We start from the raw sequence: 5,973 nt of genomic DNA on the forward strand, positions 1-5,973 counted from the left end.
CATAGATTCCCGACCCAGTCTATTTGTATCAATCGATTTGTCCGACGGTCTGACTTGCTGGGGATGATAAATGATTGTCCATGCTGTTGCAAATGTGGTAGCTTTTGTTGATTCGTCTTGTCGCCTCATAGTGCCCTTCGAGGGGTTTTCACTAATGAGACTCTCTCTTTTCTCTCGTCTCCCGGCGCCTTATGGTGCCTGCGAAGGTTTTCACCAATAAGACTCTCTCATTTCATATCCCTCATCTTACATCGCCTCTCGGTGCCTGCGAAGGTTTTCACCGATGAGACTCTCTCATTTTATTTCTTTCAAGGAAATCGGGGTGTTGTAGATACGTCCCTCCTTTCTGGAGATTCCCTTGACCATCAACTCATTTCCAGTCTTACGATCCTCTTCTTTGCTGGGGATCAGTGTATTATTCTCGGCCTTATTCGCCGGACTTGGCATCTCTCGAACATTGATCGGGAGGTCTTTTGGAGGTTGATGTTGGTTTTGGTGTGGGTTTGAAGAAAGGCTAAAAAATGAAAACAATTTGAAGGGTGATGTGCTACAACTTTTGGAATCAAACCTTTGTTGGAACTTAAAACATAACCTCTGCCCCAGTTTTCTTGCTTGGGGAATTTATCTTTTACGCTTATGTTGAGCTACGTGCGTTACGCACATTGTGCTATATTGTGCACACTATGTACATTATGCATCCTATATTTGCTATGATGCATACTATGACCGAGCCGTGAGGCGCCTACGTATCCTCTTTGAGGAATCAGGTCAAACGTAATTCCCACGGTTTTGTATTTGTGATTTTATCTTCTTCTCTTTTTTTCTTTTTCTTCTTCTCCTTTTTTCCATGTCTTTTTCTTTTCTTTTTCTTTTTCTTTTCCTTTCTCTTTTTCATATCTTTCTCATTAGTGATTCCAAAAGAGGGGTATTGAAAGAATTGCTTAAGGCTCAAAGGGGGAAGCGAGGGTTAAAAGTGTTTGGATAGAAGAAAGAATTGCCTCCGTCATCTCATTATTCAACAAATGCCAAATACAAACAAATAAACTAAAAATTGCCATAATTAAAGAAGTTACGCATAATATCTCTTGACTGCATCTGAATTGATAGCCATGTCGACACATCTACCTTCGACATCTGTCAAACACAAAGCACCGTTGGACAATATTCTGGTCACGATATAAGGCCCTTGCCAATTTGGGGCGAATTTGCCTTTTGCCTCGACCTGATGTGGGAGGATCTTCTTTAATACCTGCTGCCCTACTTCAAATTTCCTAGGGCGCACCTTCTTATTATGCGCTCTTGCCATTCTCTTCTGGTACAGCTGACCATGGCACACTGCTGCCAATCTTTTCTCATCTATCAGGCTCAACTGTTCCAAGCGAGCTTTGATCCATTCATCATCATCAATTCCGGCTTCAGCGACAATTCGGAGGGACGGAATTTCGACCTCTGCTGGTATCACGGCCTCAGTTCCATACACCAACAAATAAGGAGTTGTGCCTATGGAAGTCCGGACGGTAGTGCGGTAACCCAACAAGGCAAAGGGTAATTTCTCGTGCCATTGTCTGGACCCTTCCACCATTTTTCGCAGTATCTTCTTGATATTCTTATTGGCTGCTTCGACTGCTCCATTTGCCTTAGGACGGTATGGGGTGGAATTGCGGTGTGTAATCTTGAATTGTTGGCATACCTCTCTCATCAAGCTACTATTAAGATTTGCACCGTTATCCGTGATGATCACTTTTGGGATCCCAAATCTGCAGATGATATGGGAGTGGACAAAGTCCACCACTGCCTTCTTGGTTACTGATTTGAAAGTTTTAGCCTCAACTAATTTGGTGAAGTAATCAATGGTCACTAGAATGAACCTATGGCCGTTGGACGCTGCTGGCTCGATGGGCCCAATGACATCCATGCCCCATGCTACAAACGGCCAGGGTGCTGACATCGTATGTAACTCTGTTGGCGGAGAATGAATCAAGTCTCCATGTATCTGGCACTGATGGCATTTCCTCACGAAAGTGATACAGTCGTGTTCCATGGTGAGCCAATAACACCCTGTTCGAAGGATTTTTCTTGCCAATACATATCCACTCATGTGTGGCCCACAAACTTCAGCGTGTACTTCTGCCATAACCGTTGTTGCCTGCCTGGCATCTATGCATCTCAACAATCCCAGATCCGGGGTTCTTTTGTACAATATTCCCCCACTGAGGAAGAAACCATTCGACAAACGCCGAAGGGCTCTTTTTTGGTCTCCAGAGGCATGTTCTGGATATATCCCCATCCTGAGGTATTCCTTGATATCATGAAACCAGGGTTCGCCATCTGCTTCTTCTTCTATGGCATTGCAGTAGGCGTGCTGATCACGGACCTGGATGTGTAGAGGATCAACATACATTTTGTCAGGGTGGTGCAGCATTGATGCTAAGGTGGCTAAGGCATCCGCAACCTCATTGTGAACTCTCGGGATGTGTTTGAACTTCACCGATCGAAATTGCTTGCTCAGATCATGCAAGCATTGTCGGTATGGTATGAGCTTTAGATCTCGTGTTTCCCATTCACCCCGAATTTGATGTACCAAGAGGTCCGAGTCTCCCAAGACCAAGACGTCTTGGACATCCATGTCAGCAGCCAAGCGCAGACCCAGAATGCAAGCCTCATACTCGGCCATATTGTTGGTGCAATAGAAGCGTAGTTGAGCCGTAACAGGATAATGCCGTCCTGTTTCAGAAATGAGTACTGCTCCTATTCCAACCCCTTTCGCGTTTGCAGCTCCATCGAAGAAAAGCTTCCAACCCGGTTCCTCAGGCAATTCCAACTCATTTGTATGCATTACCTCTTCGTCAGGAAAATACGTTCTTAAGGGCTCGTATTTTTCATCAACGAGATTCTCTGCCAAATGGTCTGCCAGCGCCTGGGCTTTCATGGCCGTCCTCGTCACGTAGATGATATCAAACTCTGTGAGCAGAATTTGCCATTTTGCCAACCTTCCCGTGGGCATAGGTTTCTGAAAGATATACTTCAATGGGTCCAAGCGGGATATGATATAAGTAGTATATGAAGACAGGTAGTGCTTCAACTTCTGAGCTACCCAAGTTAGGGCGCAACATGTTTTCTCGAGTTGAGTGTACTTGACCTCATGCACTGTGAATTTCTTGCTAAGATAGTAGATGGCTTGCTCCTTCCTCCCTGAGTCGTCATGTTGCCCCAGTACACAACCAAATGAATTTTCCAAGACCGTCAGGTAAAGGATTAGGGGTTTCCCGGGCTTAGGTGGGACCAATACAGGTGGATTAGACAGATACCCTTTGATTTGGTCGAAAGCTTCCTGACACTCTGCTGTCCAACCTACCGCAGCATCCTTTCTCAGCAACCGAAATATGGGCTCGCAAGTTGCTGTGAGTTGAGCGATGAACCTGCTGATGTAATTGAGTCTGCCCAGCAAACTCATTACCTCTGTTTTGTTCCTTGGCGGTGGCAAATCTCGGATGGATTCAATTTTGGATGGGTCTAACTCAATCCCCCGTCGACTGACGATGAATCCTAGCAACTTTCCTGATGGAACCCCAAATGCGCATTTGGCCGGGTTAAGCTTGATATCATACCTCCGGAGTTTTTGAAAAAATCTCCTTAAGTCTGCTATATGGTCCTCCCGACGCCAAGATTTGATGATCACATCATCGACGTACACCTCAATCTCCTTGTGTATCATGTCATGAAACACCGCAGTCATTGCTCGCATGTATGTCGCCCCCGCGTTCTTTAACCCAAACGGCATTACCCGATAGCAGTAGGTTCCCCATGGCGTAATAAACGTTGTTTTCTCAGCATCCTCCTCATCCATTAGGATCTGATGATAACCTGCATAGCAATCCACAAAGGATCCAATCTCGCGCCCTGCGCAATTGTCGATTAAGATATGAATGTTGGGCAGCGGAAAATTGTCCTTGGGACTTGCTTTGTTGAGGTTGCGGTAGTCAACGCACACCCTGATTTTTCCATCCTTCTTTGGGACTGGTACCACATTGGCCAACCACTCGGGATATCGAGTGACCCGAATGACCTTTGCTTGTAACTGCTTAATCACTTCTTCCTTGATCTTTACACTCATTTCTATTTTAAATTTTCTTAGTTTTTGCTTGACCGGAGGGTATGCCGGGTCAGTGGGTAATTTGTGAACCACTAAATTGGTGCTTAATCCAGGCATATCATCATATGACCAGGCAAAAACATCTTTGAATTCCCTGAGAGTTTTGATCAATTCTGCTCTGACATTCGGCTCAATGTGGATGCTAATTTTGGTCTCTTGGACGTTATCAGTATCTCCTAGGTTCACAGCCTCGGTGTCATTTAGGTTAGGCTTGGGTTTCTCTTCAAATTGGCACAGCTCTCTGTTTATTTCTTCGAAGGCTTCACCTTCGTCACATTCAGATTCATCGTCACAAACGACCTTTTGCATCATTGAGTCGGTTTCAGATTGATTTATTAGACCAGGTCGAAGATCCGCTGTGCATGCCATGTCATTAGAACCAGTAAAAAGAGAACTGTTCAGAAAGAAAAAGAACAAGACAAAAATTAAAATGAGACAAAAGAAAAGAACTTTATTAAATTTGCGGGATAAAAAGGGTTCACACTTTTACAAAACGAAAGTAAAATTTGGATTACACCCTTGAATAATCCGATCAAACAAACAAACAAACAAAACATTAATCAAAGCCTACTACCAAGACTCCCCTCGGACAGGAAGAGGAGTAACCGTCCAATTGTTGGTCTTGGCCTCAGGCCCCACAAATTGTATCTCTGCTTTGCTGGAACCTTCTCCAGTTTCCACCATACTGACATCTGTGAACAGCCTCTCAAAACTCTGATTCAGGTCTTCATTTATACTGATCAAAGGTCCTCGAATCTTTGGGATCGCTGACCCCTTGTAACTTGCTTTAACAAAAGACCTTGAGAGGCGTGGCACTGGTTTAGGCAGAAACCAGACCCTCTTCTTCATTCTTCGCGCCTCCTTCCTGTCTGCTGCGGTTGGTTTGAACCCCAACCCGAAGGTTTCCAGATTCTTAGGAAGGGAAACAGGTTAGACTATCCCTTGAAGTTCAACTCCCAGGCCTTTTCCCGGCACAAATCCATTACCCAGCATTTCTGATACCATCATGACTGTTGCGGCAGCTACCCTAGGGTGCAGGATGATTTCTCCTTCAGAAATTTTGTTGGCCGACCCTGTATCGAGAATCTGGTAGACCCAAGGACCTTTGTCATCAGCGGTATCTATGAAAGGTACAATGGTTCCGCCCATGGTGCATGTTGTATCCTCGCCGTGCAACACGACCTCTTGTCTTTCCCACTCGAACTTCACTGTCTGATGTAGGGTGGAAGGCACCGCTTTAGCTACATGAATCCAGGGTCGTCCTAACAGCAAGTTGTAAGATACCGTGGCGTCCAATACCTGGAATTCCATGGTAAACAGGACCGGACCAATGGTCAGTTCAAGTACAACATCCCCCACAGTGGCTGTTCCGTTTCCGTCAAACCCCCGGACACAGATGCTATTCTCCCGGATTCTTCCACGGTCAATCTTTAACTGGTCCAGGGTGGATAATGGACAAATATTGGTGCTTGAGCCGTTATCCACCAATACTCGGGTTACCACCGAGTCTTCACATTTGACAGCTAGGTATAGAGCTTTATTGTGCTCTGTTCCTTCCACCGGCAGGTCATCATCTGAGAATGTCACTCTGTTCACCTCGAAAATCTTGCTGGCAATGGTTTCCAGGTGGTTTACAGAAATCTCACTGGGTACATGGGCCTCGTTCAATATCTTTAACAGGGCCCGACGATGTTCCTCGGAATGGAGGAGTAATGACAATAGTGAGATCTGGGCAGGTGTTTTTCTCAGCTGCTCAACCACAGAATAGTCTTGTACTTTCATCTTCCTCAGGAATTCTTCAGCCTCTTCTTCTGACACTG

Source organism: Nicotiana tabacum, chromosome 3 (genome assembly GCF_000715075.1).
Source record: "Nicotiana tabacum cultivar K326 chromosome 3, ASM71507v2, whole genome shotgun sequence".
NCBI classification, from domain to species: domain Eukaryota; kingdom Viridiplantae; phylum Streptophyta; class Magnoliopsida; order Solanales; family Solanaceae; genus Nicotiana; species Nicotiana tabacum.